We start from the raw sequence: 16,668 nt of genomic DNA on the forward strand, positions 1-16,668 counted from the left end.
CTAACAAGTAATATCTAACGTGCTTCTACACCTGCATTGCTTGCTGTTTGGGGTTTTAGGCTGGGTTTCTGTACAGCACTTCGAGATATTATCTGATGTACGAAGGGCTATATAAAATAAAATTGATTGATTGATATCTAACAAATTACACAACATATACCCAAAACACACAAATCTAAGTAGGAATGAATTAAGACTATATACATATGGATGAGTGATGTCAGAGCAGAACGGACTAAGATACAGTAGAATAGTATAGAATACAGTATATACATATGAGATAAGTAATGTAAGATATGTAAACATTATGAAGTGAATGAGATACTGTAGAATAGTATAGAAAACAGTATATACACATGAGATGAGTAATGCCAGATATGTTAACATTATTAAAGTGACTAGTGTTTCATTCATTAAAGTGTCCAGTGATTCCTAGTCTATGCCTATAGACAGCAGCCTCTAATGTGCTAGTGATGGCTATTTAACAGTCTGATGGCCTTGAGATAGAATCTGTTTTTCAGTCTCTCTGTCCCAGCTTTGATGCACCTGTACTGACCTCGCCTTCTGGATGATAGTGGGGTGAACAGGCAGTGGCTCAGGTAGTTGATGTCCTTGATCTTTATGGCCTTCCTGTGACGTCGGGTGGTGTAGATGTCCTGGAGGGCAGGTAGTTTGCCCCCGGTGATGCGTTGGGCAGACCTCACTACCCTCTGGAGAGCCTTGCGGTTGCAGTCGGTGCAGTTGCCGTACCAGGCGGTGATACAGCCCGACAGGATGCTTTCAATGGTGCATCTGTAAAAGATTGTGAGGGTTTTAGGTGACAAGCCAAATTTATTCAGCCTCCTGAGGTTGAAGAAGCTCTGTTGCACCTTCTTTACCACCCTTTTTGTGTGGGTGGTCCATTTTAGTTTGTCAGTGAACTGTACGCCAAGGAACTCGAAGCTTTCCACCTTCTCCACTGCGGTCCCGTCGATGTAGATAGGGAGGTGGCCAATCACAGTGACAGCTATGATTCTGTCTGGATTGGTTTGAATATTATTGCGTATTTTGTCATTATGGGGTTGTCCTTTAATTAAATTTGAAAGCAATCACTGCCACTCAGGCAAACAGGTATTGTGATGCCCTTTAAGTGCTGTGTAATCAGTGGTGGAAAAAATATCCAATTGTCATACTTGAATAAAACTAAAGATACCTTAATAGAAAATGACTCAAGTAAAAGTGAAAGTCACCCAGTAAAATAATACTTGAGTAAAAGTCTAAAAGTATTTGGTTTTAAATATATTTAAGAATCAAAAGTAAAAGCATAAATCATTTAAAATTCCATGTATTAAGCAAACCAGACGTCACAATCTTCTTGATTTATTTCTTTACGGATAGCCAGACACTCACACATAATTTACAAATGAAGCGTTTGTGTTTATGTAACAGTTTAACTTTACGTCGTCCCCTCGCCCCGACACGGGCGCGAACCTGGGACCCTCTGCACACATCAACAACGGTCGCCCACGAAGCACAGTCGTTACCCATCGCTCCACAAAAGCCGCGGCCCTTGCAAAGCAAGGGGCAACACTACTTAAGTCTCAGAACAAGTGACGTAACTGATTGAAATGCTACTAGCGCGCACCCGCTAACTAGCTAGCCATTTCACATCCGTTACACTCACCTCCCTTTCAACCTCCTCCTTTTCCGCAGCAACCAGTGATCCGGGTCACGGCACCAATGTAACAGTTTAACTTTACGTCGTCCCCTCGCCCCGACACGGGCGCGAACCTGGGACCCTCTGCACACATCAACAACGGTCGCCCACGAAGCACAGTCGTTACCCATCGCTCCACAAAAGCCGCGGCCCTTGCAAAGCAAGGGGCAACACTACTTAAGTCTCAGAGCAAGTGACGTAACTGATTGAAATGCTACTAGCGCGCACACGCTAACTAGCTAGCCATTTCACATCCGTTACATTTAGTGAGTCCGCCAGATCAGAGGCAGTAGGGTAGACCAGGGATGTTCTCTTGATAAGTGAGTGAATTGGACCATTTTCCTGTCCTGCTAATAAGCATTCAAAATATAAGTACTTTTGGGTGTCAGAGGATATGTTTTCTTTAGGAATGTAGTGAAGTCAAATAAGTTGTCAAAAATATAAATAGTAAAGTAAAGTACAGATACCCCAAAAAATTACTTTAGTAGTACTTAAAATATTTTTACTTAAGTACTTTACACCATTGTATGTAATTAGGGTGATCTGAAGGAAATGGCCTGAGCACTCAAGTCAAGCTACATATGTTTTCATACTGAATTACGGAGTTCAGTATGGTTTCTTCTAGCCTGGTTAAATAACATAATTCAGTATGGTTTGTTCTAGCCTGGTTAAACAACATAATTCAGTATGGTTTCTTCTAGCCTGGTTAAATAACATAATTCAGTATGGTTTCTTCTAGCCTGGTTAAATAACATAATTCAGTATGGTTTCTTCTAGCCTGGTTAAATAACATAATTCAGTATGGTTTCTTCTAGCCTGGTTAAATAACATAATTCAGTATGGTTTGTTCTAGCCTGGTTAAATAACATAATTCAGTATGGTTTCTTCTAGCCTGGTTAAACAACATAATTCAGTATGGTTTGTTCTAGCCTGGTTAAATAACATAATTCAGTATTGTTTCTTCTAGCCTGGTTAAATAACATAATTCAGTATGGTTTGTTCTAGCCTGGTTAAATAACATAATTCAGTATGGTTTGTTCTAGCCCTGTTAATTAAACAGCATAATTCAGTATAGTGTCTTCTAGCCTGGTTAAACAACATATTTCAGTATGGTTTGTTTAAGCCTGGTTAACCAACATAATTCAGTATGGTTTGTTCTAGCCTGGTTAAACAACAGTCTTGTTAAACAACAGCCTTGTTTAAACAAGCAAAGGTTCACGTTTCTCTGTGTTCCAACCTCGTCAGTATTTCACTGGATGTAACGTTCGCCGTCTGAAGATGAGGAATCATCGGACCAAAGCGCAGCGTGGTAAGTGTTCATTTATTAAAAACAGAACACTAAACAAAAATAACAAAGAGAACGAAACGAAACAGTCCTGTCTGGTACAGACACAAAGACTGAAAACAACTACCCACAAAACACAGATGGGAAAAGAATACCTAAGTATGGTTCTCAATCAGAGACAACGATAGACAGCTGCCTCTGATTGAGTACCACACCCAGCCAAACACATAGAAATAGAAAACATAGAACAAAAACATATAATGCCCACCCTAACTCTGGAACAGATCATTGAGGTGAAACTGCAAGATCCAATCGCTAGCCTTCTTTTTCATATGCATCATCTTTTAATGTGAACCTTGTGCCTGTGCGTCTCTGAGTGATGTAATGGATGGATGAATCATATGTAGTGACCATAGCCATGTGTCTCTGACTGTAGCGAGATATCTGTACCAGGTTTACATAGTGTGGACGAAAGAAGTCTCACTCATCCCAGTGGTGTTAATGTGAAAGCCCATAGGAAGGCCCGTAGGAATGCCCGTAGGAAGGCCCATAGGAAGGACCGTAGGAAGGCCCGAAGAAAGGCCCGAAGGAAAGCCCATAGGAAGACCCGTAGGAAGGCCCGAAGGAAAGCCCATAGGAAGACCCGTAGGAAGGCCCGTAGGAAGGCCAGAAGGAAAGCCCATAGGAAGACCCGTAGGAAGGCCCATAGGAAGACCCGTAGGAAGGCCCAAAGGAAGGCCCGCAGGAAGGCCCGAAGGAAGACCCGTAGGAAGGCCCGTAGGAAGGCCCGAAGGAAGACCCGTAGGAAGGTCCGTTGGAAGGCCCGAAGGAAGACCCGTAGGAAGACCCGAAGGAAGACCCGTAGGAAGGCCTGTAGGAAAGCCCATAGGAAGGTAATTAGGAATGCCCATAGGAAGTTCCATATGAAGGCCCATAAGAAAGGCAGTAGGAAGCCAGTAGGAAGGCCCATAGGAAGGCAATTAGGAAGGCCCACAGGGCCTGTAGGAAGGCCCATAGGAAGGCCCATAGGAAGGCAATTAGGAAAGCCCACAGGGCCTGTAGGAAGGCCCATGGAGCCTGTAGGAAGGCCCATAGGAAGGCCCATAGGAAGGCAATTAGGAAGGCCCACAGGGCCTGTAGGAAGGCCCATAGGAAGTTCCATAGGAAGGCCCATAGGAAAGCCCATTGGAAGGCCCATAAGAAAGGCAGTAGGAAGCCAGTAGGAAGGCCCATAGGGCCTGTAGGAAGGCCCATAGGAAGGCAATTAGGAAGGCCCACAGGGCCTGTAGGAAGGCCCAAAGGAAGGCCCATAAGAAGTCCCATAAAAAGGCAAGTAGGAAGGCCCATGGGAAGGCCCATAAGAAGGCCCATAGAAATGCAAGTAGGAAGGCCCATAGGAAGGACCACAGGGCCTGTAGGAAGGCCCATAGGAAGGCCCATAGGAAGGCCCATAAGAAGGCCCATTGGAAGGCCCGTAGGAAGGCCCGAAGGAAAGCCCCCAGGGCCTGTAGGAAGGCCCATAGAGCCTGTAGGAAGGCCCATAGGAAGGCCCATAGGAAGGCCCATAGGAAGGCCCATAGAGCCTGTAGGAAGGCCCATAGGAAGGCCCATAGGAAGGCCCATAGGAACGCTCATAGTAGGAAGGCCCATAGGAAGGTCCATAGGGACGCTCATAGTAGGAAGGCCCATAAGGCTTTGGTCAAAAGTAGTGCACATTGCAGATTTTATTGGTCACATACACATGGTTAGCAGATGTTAATGCGAGTGTAGCGAAATGCTTGTGCTTCTAGTTCCGACAATGCAGTAATATCTAACAAGTAATCTTAACAAATTCACAACAACTATCTTATACACACAAATGTAAAGTGATGAATAAGAATATGTACATATAAATATATGGATGAGCGATGGCCGTGAGGCATAGGCAAGATGCATTAGATGGTATAGAATACAGTATATACATATGAGATGAGTAATGTAGGATATGTAAACATTATTAAAGTGGCGTTATTTAAAGTGACTAGTGATCTATTTATTAAATCTATTAAAGTGGCCAGAGATTTGAGTCTGTATGTTGGCAGCAGCCACTCTATGTTAGTGATGGCTGTTTAACAGTCTGATGGCCTTGAGATAGAAGCTGTACTGACCTCGCCTTCTGGATGATAGCGGGGATAACAGGCAGTGGCTCGGTTGGGTGTTGTCCTTGATGATCTTTATGGCCTTCCTGTGACATCGGGTGGTGTAGGTGTCCTGGAGGGCAGGTAGTTTGCCCCCGGTGATGCGTTGTGCAGACCGCACGACCCTCTGGAGAGCCCTGCGGTTGAAGGTGGTGCAGTTGCCGTACCAGGCGGTGATACAGCCCGACAGGATGCTCTCGATTGTGCATCTGTAGAAGTTTGTGAGTGTTTTAGGTAACAGGCCACATTTCTTCAGCCTCCTGAGGTTGAAGAGGCGCTGTTGCACCTTCTTCACAACGCTGTCTGTGTGGGTGGACCATTTCAGTTTGTCCGTGATGTGTACGCCGATGAACTTAAAACTTTCCACCTTCTCCACCACTGTCCCGTCGATGTGGATAGGGGGATGCTCCCTCTGCTGTTTCCTTTGTTTTGTTGACTTTGAGTGAGAGGTTATTTTCCTGACATCACGCTCCGAGGGCCCTCACCTCCTCCCTGTAGGCCGTCTCGTCGTTGTTGGTAATCAAGCCTACCACTGTAGTGTCGTCTGCAAACTTGATGATTGAGTTGGAGGTGTGCATGGCCACGCAGTCATGGGTGAACAGGGAGTACAGGAGAGGGCTGAGAACGCATACTTGTGGGGCCCCAGTGTTGAGGATCAGCGGGGTGGAGATGTTGTTTCCTACCCTCACCACCTGGGAGCGGCCCGTCAGAAAGTTCAGGACGCAGTTGCACAGAGCGGGGTCGAGACCCAGGATCTCAAGGTTAATGTTGAGTTTGGAGGGTACTATGGTGTTAAATGCTGAGCTGTAATCAATGAACAGCATTCTTACATAGGTGTTCCTCTTGTCCAGATGGGATAGGGCAGTGTGCAGTGTGATGGTGATGGTGATTGCGTCATCTGTGGACCTGTTGGGGCGGTATGGAAATTGGAGTGGGTCTAGGACAGGGCTGCCCAACCCGCTTCTTGGAGATCTACCGTCCTGTAGGTTTTCAGTCCAACCCTCTTCCTGGAGATCTACTGTCCTGTAGGTTTTCAGCCCAACCCTCTTCCTGGAGATCTACTGTCCTGTAGGTTTTCAGCCCAACCCTCTTCCTGGAGATCTACTGTCCTGTAGGTTTTCAGTCCAACGCTCTTCCTGGAGACCTACCGTCCTGTAGGTTTCCAGTCCAACCCTCTTCCTGGAGATCTACTGTCCTGTAGGTTTTCAGCCCAACCCTCTTCCTGGAGATCTACTGTCCTGTAGGTTTTCAGTCCAACGCTCTTCCTGGAGACCTACCGTCCTGTAGGTTTTCAGTCCAACCCTCTTCCTGGAGATCTACTGTCCTGTAGGTTTTCAGTCCAACCCTCTTCCTGGAGATCTACCGTCCTGTAGGTTTTCAGTCCAACCCTCTTCCTGGAGATCTACCGTCCTGTACGTTATCAGTCCAACCCTCTTCCTGGAGATCTACCGTCCTGTAGGTTTTCAGTCCAACCCTCTTCCTGGAGATCTACCATCCTGTAGGTTTTCAGTCCAACCCTCTTCCTGGAGATCTACCGTCCTGTGGGTTTTCAGTCCAACCCTCTTCCCGGAGATCTACCGTCCTGTGGGTTTTCAGTCCAACCCTAGTTTAGCATATATGATTCAGCTAGTTAAGGTCTTGTTGAGCAGCTAATTAGTAGAATCAGGTGTGTTAAATTAGGATTGGACTGAAAACCTACAGGACGGTAGATGGGCAGCCCTGGTCTAGGCTATCAGGTAGGGTGGAGGTGATTAGATCCGTCACTCGTCTCTCAAAGCACTTCACGATGACAGAAGTGAGTGCTACGGGGCGATAGTCATTTAGTTGCAGAGAATAGGGTGCTATTATAGTTAGTTTATATATAGTTTAATATAGTTTAATATCTATGGTACTGACTGACTATATTTTAATATCTATGGTACTGACTGACTATATATAGTTTAATATCTATTTTACTGACTGACTATATATAGTTTAATATCTATGGTACTGACTGACTATAGTGTAATATCTATGGTACTGACTGACTATAGTGTAATATCTATGGTACTGACTATAGTCTCATATCTATGGAACTGACTATATATAGTTTAATATCTATGGTACTGACTATATATAGTTTAATATCTATGGAACTGACTGACTATAGTGTAATATCTATGGTACTGACTGACTATATTTTAATATCTATGGTACTAACTGACTATAGTGTAATATCTATGGTACTGACTATAGTCTAATATCTATGGTACTGACTATATATAGTTTAATATCTATGGTACTGACTGACTATAGTGTAATATCCATGGTACTGACTATAGTCTAATATCTATGGTACTGACTGACTATAGTCTAATATCTATGGTACTGACTATAGTCTAATATCTATGGTACTGACTATAGTCTCATATCTATGGTACTAACTATAGTCTCATATCTATGGTACTGACTATAGTCTCATATCTATGGTACTGACTATAGTCTCATATCTATGGTACTGACTATAGTTTAATATCTATGGTACTGACTGACTATAGTTTAATATCTATGGTACTGACTGTATATAGTGTAATATCTATGGTACTGACTATAGTCTCATATCTATGGTACTGACTATAGTTTAATATCTATGGTACTGACTGACTATAGCTTAATATCTATGGTACTGACTGACTATAGTCTCATATCTATGGTACTGACTGACTATAGTCTAATATCTATGGTACTGACTATATATAGTTTAATATCTATGGTACTGACTGACTATAGTTTAATATCTATGGTACTGACTATAGTCTCATATCTATGGTACTGACTATAGTCTAATATCTATGGTACTGACTATATATAGTGTAATATCTATGGTACTGACTGACTATATATAGTTTAATATCTATGGTACTGACTATAGTCTCATATCTATGGTACTGACTATAGTCTAATATCTATGGTACTGACTATATATAGTTTAATATCTATGGTACTGACTGACTATAGTTTAATATCTATGGTACTGACTGACTATAGTCTTATATCTATGGTACTGACTATAGACTAATATCTATGGTACTGACTATATTTAGTCTCATATCTATGGTACTGACTGACTATAGTGTAATATCTATGGTACTGACTGACTATAGTCTAATATCTATGGTACTGACTATATATAGTTTAATATCTATGGTACTGACTATATATAGTGTAATATCTATGGTACTGACTATAGTCTCATATCTATGGTACTGACTGACTATATATAGTTTAATATATATGGTACTGACTATATATAGTGTAATATCTATGGTACTGACTATAGTGTAATATCTATAGTACTGACTGACTATAGTCTCATATCTATGGTACTGACTGACTATATATAGTTTAATATCTATGGTACTGACTGACTATAGTGTAATATCTATGGTACTGACTATATATATATAGTTTAATATCTATGGTACTGACTATATATAGTTTAATATCTATGGTACTGACTGACTATAGTCTAAAATCTATGGTACTGACTGACTATAGTGTAATATCTATGGTACTGACTATATATAGTGTAATATCTATGGTACTGACTATATATAGTTTAATATCTATGGTACTGACTGACTATAGTTTAATATCTATGGTACTGACTATAGTCTAATATCTATGGTACTGACTATATATAGTTTAATATCTATGTTACTGACTGACTATAGTTTAATATCTATGGTACTGACTGACTATAGTTTAATATCTATGGTACTGACTGACTATAGTCTCATATCTATGGTACTGACTATAGTCTAATATCTATGGTACTGACTATATATAGTCTCATATATATGGTACTGACTGACTATAGTGTAATATCTATGGTACTGACTGACTATAGTCTAATATCTATGGTACTGACTATATATAGTGTAATATCTATGGTACTGACTATAGTGTAATATCTATGGTACTGACTGACTATAGTGTAATATCTATGGTACTGACTGACTATAGTTTAATATCTATGGTACTGACTGACTATATATAGTTTAATATCTATGGTACTGACTATATATAGTGTAATATCTATGGTACTGACTATAGTGTAATATCTATGGTACTGACTGACTATAGTCTCATATCTATGGTACTGACTGGCTATATATAGTTTAATATCTATGGTACTGACTGACTATAGTGTAATATCTATGGTACTGACTATATATAGTTTAATATCTATGGTACTGACTATATATAGTTTAATATCTATGGTACTGACTGGCTATAGTCTAATATCTATGGTACTGACTTACTATAGTGTAATATCTATGGTACTGACTATATATAGTGTAATATCTATGGTACTGACTATATATAGTTTAATATTTATGGTACTGACTGACTATAGTCTAATATCTATGGTACTGACTGACTATAGTCTCATATCTATGGTACTGACTGACTATCTTGTAATATCTATGGTACTGACAGACTATAGTCTAATATCTATGGTACTGACTGACTATAGTGTAATATCTATGGTACTGACTATAGTGTAATATCTATGGTACTGACTGACTATAGTTTAATATCTAGGGTACTGACTGACTATAGTGTAATATCTATGGTACTGACTATAGTTTAATATCTATGGTACTGACTGACTATAGTGTAATATCTATGGTACTGACTATAGTTTAATATCTATGGTACTGACTGACTATAGTGTAATATCTATGGTACTGACTATAGTTTAATATCTATGGTACTGACTGACTATAGTTTAATATCTATGGTACTGACTATATATAGTGTAATATCTATGGTACTGACTATATATAGTGTAATATCTATGTTACTGACTATATATAGTCTCATATCTATGGTACTGACTGACTATAGTGTAATATCTATGGTACTGACTGACTATAGTGTAATATCTATGGTACTGACTATATATAGTGTAATATCTATGGTACTGACTATATATAGTTTAATATCTATGGTACTGACTGACTATAGTGTAATATCTATTGTACTGACTATATATAGTCTCATATCTATTGTACTGACTGACTGTATATAGTCTAATATCTATGGTACTGACTGACTATAGTGTAATATCTATGGTACTGACTGACTATAGTCTCATATCTATGGTACTGACTGACTATAGTGTAATATCTATGGTACTGACTGACTGTATATAGTTTAATATCTATGGTACTGACTGACTATAGTCTCATATCTATGGTACTGATTGACTGTATATAGTGTAATATCTATGGTACTGACTGACTATAGTGTAATATCTATGGGACTGACTGTATATAGTGTAATATCTATGGTACTGACTGACTATAGTGTTATATCTATAGTACTGACTGTATATAGTGTAATATCTATGGTACTGATTATTTATAGTCTCATATCTATGGTACTGACTGACTATAGTTTAATATCTATGGTACTGACTGACTATAGTGTAATATCTATGGTACTGACTATATATATAGATTAATATCTATGGTACTGACTATACATAGTTTAATATCTATGGTACTGATTGACTATAGTCTAATATCTATGGTTCTGACTGACTATAGTTTAATATCTATGGTACTGCCTATAGTCTCATATCTATGGTACTGACTATAGTCTAATATCTATGGTACTGACTATATATAGTGTAATATCTATGGTACTGACTGACTATATATAGTTTAATATCTATGGTACTGACTATAGTCTAATATCTATGGTACTGACTATATATAGTTTAATATCTATGGTACTGACTGACTATAGTTTAATATCTATGGTACTGACTGACTATAGTCTCATATCTATGGTACTGACTGACTATATATAGTTTAATATCTATGGTACTGACTGACTATAGTGTAATATCTATGGTACTGACTATATATAGTTTAATATCTATGGTACGGACTATATATAGTTTAATATCTATGGTACTGACTGACTATAGTGTAATATCTATGGTACTGACTGACTATAGTTTAATATCTAGGGTACTGACTGACTATAGTGTAATATCTATGGTACTGACTATAGTTTAATATCTATGGTACTGACTGACTATAGTGTAATATCTATGGTACTGACTATAGTGTAATATCTATGGTACTGACTATAGTGTAATATCTATGGTACTGACTATATATAGTCTCATATCTATGGTACTGACTGACTATAGTTTAATATCTATGGTACTGACTGACTATAGTGTAATATCTATGGTACTGACTATAAATAGTGTAATATATATGGTACTGACTATATATAGTTTAATATCTATGGTACTGACTGACTATAGTGTAATATCTATTGTACTGACTATATATAGTCTCATATCTATGGTACTGACTGACTGTATATAGTGTAATATCTATGGTACTGACTGACTGTATATAGTGTAATATCTATGGTACTGACTGACTATAGTGTAATATCTATGGTACTGACTGACTATAGTTTAATATCTATGGTACTGACTGACTGTATATAGTGTAATATCTATGGTACTGACTGACTATAGTTTAATATCTATGGTACTGACTGACTATAGTTTAATATCTATGGTACTGACTATAGTGTAATATCTATTGTACTGACTGACTGGATATAGTGTAATATCTATGGTACTGACTATAGTTTAATATCTATGGTACTGACTGACTATAGTTTAATATCTATGGTACTGACTGTATATAGTGTAATATCTATGGTACTGACTATAGTCTCATATCTATGGTACTGACTATAGTTTAATATCTATGGTACTGACTGACTATAGCTTAATATCTATGGTACTGACTGACTATAGTCTCATATCTATGGTACTGACTGACTATAGTCTAATATCTATGGTACTGACTATATATAGTTTAATATCTATGGTACTGACTGACTATAGTTTAATATCTATGGTACTGACTATAGTCTCATATCTATGGTACTGACTATAGTCTAATATCTATGGTACTGACTATATATAGTGTAATATCTATGGTACTGACTGACTATATATAGTTTAATATCTATGGTACTGACTATAGTCTCATATCTATGGTACTGACTATAGTCTAATATCTATGGTACTGACTATACATAGTTTAATATCTATGGTACTGACTGACTATAGTTTAATATCTATGGTACTGACTGACTATAGTCTTATATCTATGGTACTGACTATAGACTAATATCTATGGTACTGACTATATTTAGTCTCATATCTATGGTACTGACTGACTATAGTGTAATATCTATGGTACTGACTGACTATAGTCTAATATCTATGATACTGACTATATATAGTTTAATATCTATGGTACTGACTATATATAGTGTAATATCTATGGTACTGACTATAGTCTCATATCTATGGTACTGACTGACTACATATAGTTTAATATATATGGTACTGACTATATATAGTGTAATATCTATGGTACTGACTATAGTGTAATATCTATAGTACTGACTGACTATAGTCTCATATCTAGGGTACTGACTGACTATATATAGTTTAATATCTATGGTACTGACTGACTATAGTGTAATATCTATGGTACTGACTATATATATAGTTTAATATCTATGGTACTGACTATATATAGTTTAATATCTATGGTACTGACTGACTATAGTCTAAAATCTATGGTACTGACTGACTATAGTGTAATATCTATGGTACTGACTATATATAGTGTAATATCTATGGTACTGACTATATATAGTTTAATATCTATGGTACTGACTGACTATAGTTTAATATCTATGGTACTGACTATAGTCTAATATCTATGGTACTGACTATATATAGTTTAATATCTATGTTACTGACTGACTATAGTTTAATATCTATGGTACTGACTGACTATAGTTTAATATCTATGGTACTGACTGACTATAGTTTAATATCTATGGTACTGACTATAGTCTAATATCTATGGTACTGACTATATATAGTCTCATATATATGGTACTGACTGACTATAGTGTAATATCTATGGTACTGACTGACTATAGTCTAATATCTATGGTACTGACTATATATAGTGTAATATCTATGGTACTGACTATAGTGTAATATCTATGGTACTGACTGACTATAGTGTAATATCTATGGTACTGACTGACTATAGTTTAATATCTATGGTACTGACTGACTATATATAGTTTAATATCTATGGTACTGACTATATATAGTGTAATATCTATGGTACTGACTATAGTGTAATATCTATGGTACTGACTGACTATAGTCTCATATCTATGGTACTGACTGGCTATATATAGTTTAATATCTATGGTACTGACTGACTATAGTGTAATATCTATGGTACTGACTATATATAGTTTAATATCTATGGTACTGACTATATATAGTTTAATATCTATGGTACTGACTGGCTATAGTCTAATATCTATGGTACTGACTGACTATAGTGTAATATCTATGGTACTGACTATATATAGTGTAATATCTATGGTACTGACTATATATAGTTTAATATTTATGGTACTGACTGACTATAGTCTAATATCTATGGTACTGACTGACTATAGTCTCATATCTATGGTACTGACTGACTATCTTGTAATATCTATGGTACTGACAGACTATAGTCTAATATCTATGGTACTGACTGACTATAGTGTAATATCTATGGTACTGACTATAGTGTAATATCTATGGTACTGACTGACTATAGTTTAATATCTAGGGTACTGACTGACTATAGTGTAATATCTATGGTACTGACTATAGTTTAATATCTATGGTACTGACTGACTATAGTGTAATATCTATGGTACTGACTATAGTTTAATATCTATGGTACTGACTGACTATAGTGTAATATCTATGGTACTGACTATAGTTTAATATCTATGGTACTGACTGACTATAGTTTAATATCTATGGTACTGACTATATATAGTGTAATATCTATGGTACTGACTATATATAGTGTAATATCTATGTTACTGACTATATATAGTCTCATATCTATTGTACTGACTGACTGTATATAGTCTAATATCTATGGTACTGACTGACTATAGTGTAATATCTATGGTACTGACTGACTATAGTCTCATATCTATGGTACTGACTGACTATATATAGTTTAATATCTATGGTACTGACTGACTATAGTTTAATATCTATGGTACTGACTGACTATAGTCTCATATCTATGGTACTGACTGACTATATATAGTTTAATATCTATGGTACTGACTGACTATAGTGTAATATCTATGGTACTGACTATATATAGTTTAATATCTATGGTACGGACTATATATAGTTTAATATCTATGGTACTGACTGACTATAGTGTAATATCTATGGTACTGACTGACTATAGTTTAATATCTAGGGTACTGACTGACTATAGTGTAATATCTATGGTACTGACTATAGTTTAATATCTATGGTACTGACTGACTATAGTGTAATATCTATGGTACTGACTATAGTGTAATATCTATGGTACTGACTATAGTGTAATATCTATGGTACTGACTATATATAGTCTCATATCTATGGTACTGACTGACTATAGTGTAATATCTATGGTACTGACTGACTATAGTGTAATATCTATGGTACTGACTATAAATAGTGTAATATATATGGTACTGACTATATATAGTTTAATATCTATGGTACTGACTGACTATAGTGTAATATCTATTGTACTGACTATATATAGTCTCATATCTATGGTACTGACTGACTGTATATAGTGTAATATCTATGGTACTGACTGACTGTATATAGTGTAATATCTATGGTACTGACTGACTATAGTGTAATATCTATGGTACTGACTGACTATAGTTTAATATCTATGGTACTGACTGACTGTATATAGTGTAATATCTATGGTACTGACTGACTATAGTTTAATATCTATGGTACTGACTGACTATAGTTTAATATCTATGGTACTGACTATAGTGTAATATCTATTGTACTGACTGACTGGATATAAAGTGTAATATCTATGGTACTGACTATAGTTTAATATCTATGGTACTGACTGACTATAGTGTAATATCTATGGTACTGACTATAGTTTAATATCTATGGTACTGACTGACTTTAGTGTAATATCTATGGTACTGACTGACTGTATATAGTTTAATATCTATGGTACTGACTGACTATAGTGTAATATCTATGGTACTGACTGTATATAGTCTAATATCTATGGTACTGACTATAGTCTAATATCTATGGTACTGACTATATTCTAATATCTATGGTACTGACTGACTATAGTCTAATATCTATGGTACTGACTATAGTCTAATATCTATGGTACTGACTATAGTCTCATATCTATGGTACTAACTATAGTCTCATATCTATGGTACTGACTATAGTCTCATATCTATGGTACTGACTATAGTCTCATATCTATGGTACTGACTATAGTTTAATATCTATGGTACTGACTGACTATAGTTTAATATCTATGGTACTGACTGTATATAGTGTAATATCTATGGTACTGACTATAGTCTCATATCTATGGTACTGACTATAGTTTAATATCTATGGTACTGACTGACTATAGCTTAATATCTATGGTACTGACTGACTATAGTCTCATATCTATGGTACTGACTGACTATAGTCTAATATCTATGGTACTGACTATATATAGTTTAATATCTATGGTACTGACTGACTATAGTTTAATATCTATGGTACTGACTATAGTCTCATATCTATGGTACTGACTATAGTCTAATATCTATGGTACTGACTATATATAGTGTAATATCTATGGTACTGACTGACTATATATAGTTTAATATCTATGGTACTGACTATAGTCTCATATCTATGGTACTGACTATAGTCTAATATCTATGGTACTGACTATACATAGTTTAATATCTATGGTACTGACTGACTATAGTTTAATATCTATGGTACTGACTGACTATAGTCTTATATCTATGGTACTGACTATAGACTAATATCTATGGTACTGACTATATTTAGTCTCATATCTATGGTACTGACTGACTATAGTGTAATATCTATGGTACTGACTGACTATAGTCTAATATCTATGATACTGACTATATATAGTTTAATATCTATGGTACTGACTATATATAGTGTAATATCTATGGTACTGACTATAGTCTCATATCTATGGTACTGACTGACTACATATAGTTTAATATATATGGTACTGACTATATATAGTGTAATATCTATGGTACTGACTATAGTGTAATATCTATAGTACTGACTGACTATAGTCTCATATCTATGGTACTGACTGACTATATATAGTTTAATATCTATGGTACTGACTGACTATAGTGTAATATCTATGGTACTGACTATATATATAGTTTAATATCTATGGTACTGACTATATATAGTTTAATATCTATGGTACTGACTGACTATAGTCTAAAATCTATGGTACTGACTGACTATAGTGTAATATCTA

This window comes from Salvelinus fontinalis, chromosome 8 (genome assembly GCF_029448725.1).
Source record: "Salvelinus fontinalis isolate EN_2023a chromosome 8, ASM2944872v1, whole genome shotgun sequence".
In the NCBI taxonomy this organism is placed as follows: Eukaryota; Metazoa; Chordata; class Actinopteri; order Salmoniformes; family Salmonidae; genus Salvelinus; species Salvelinus fontinalis.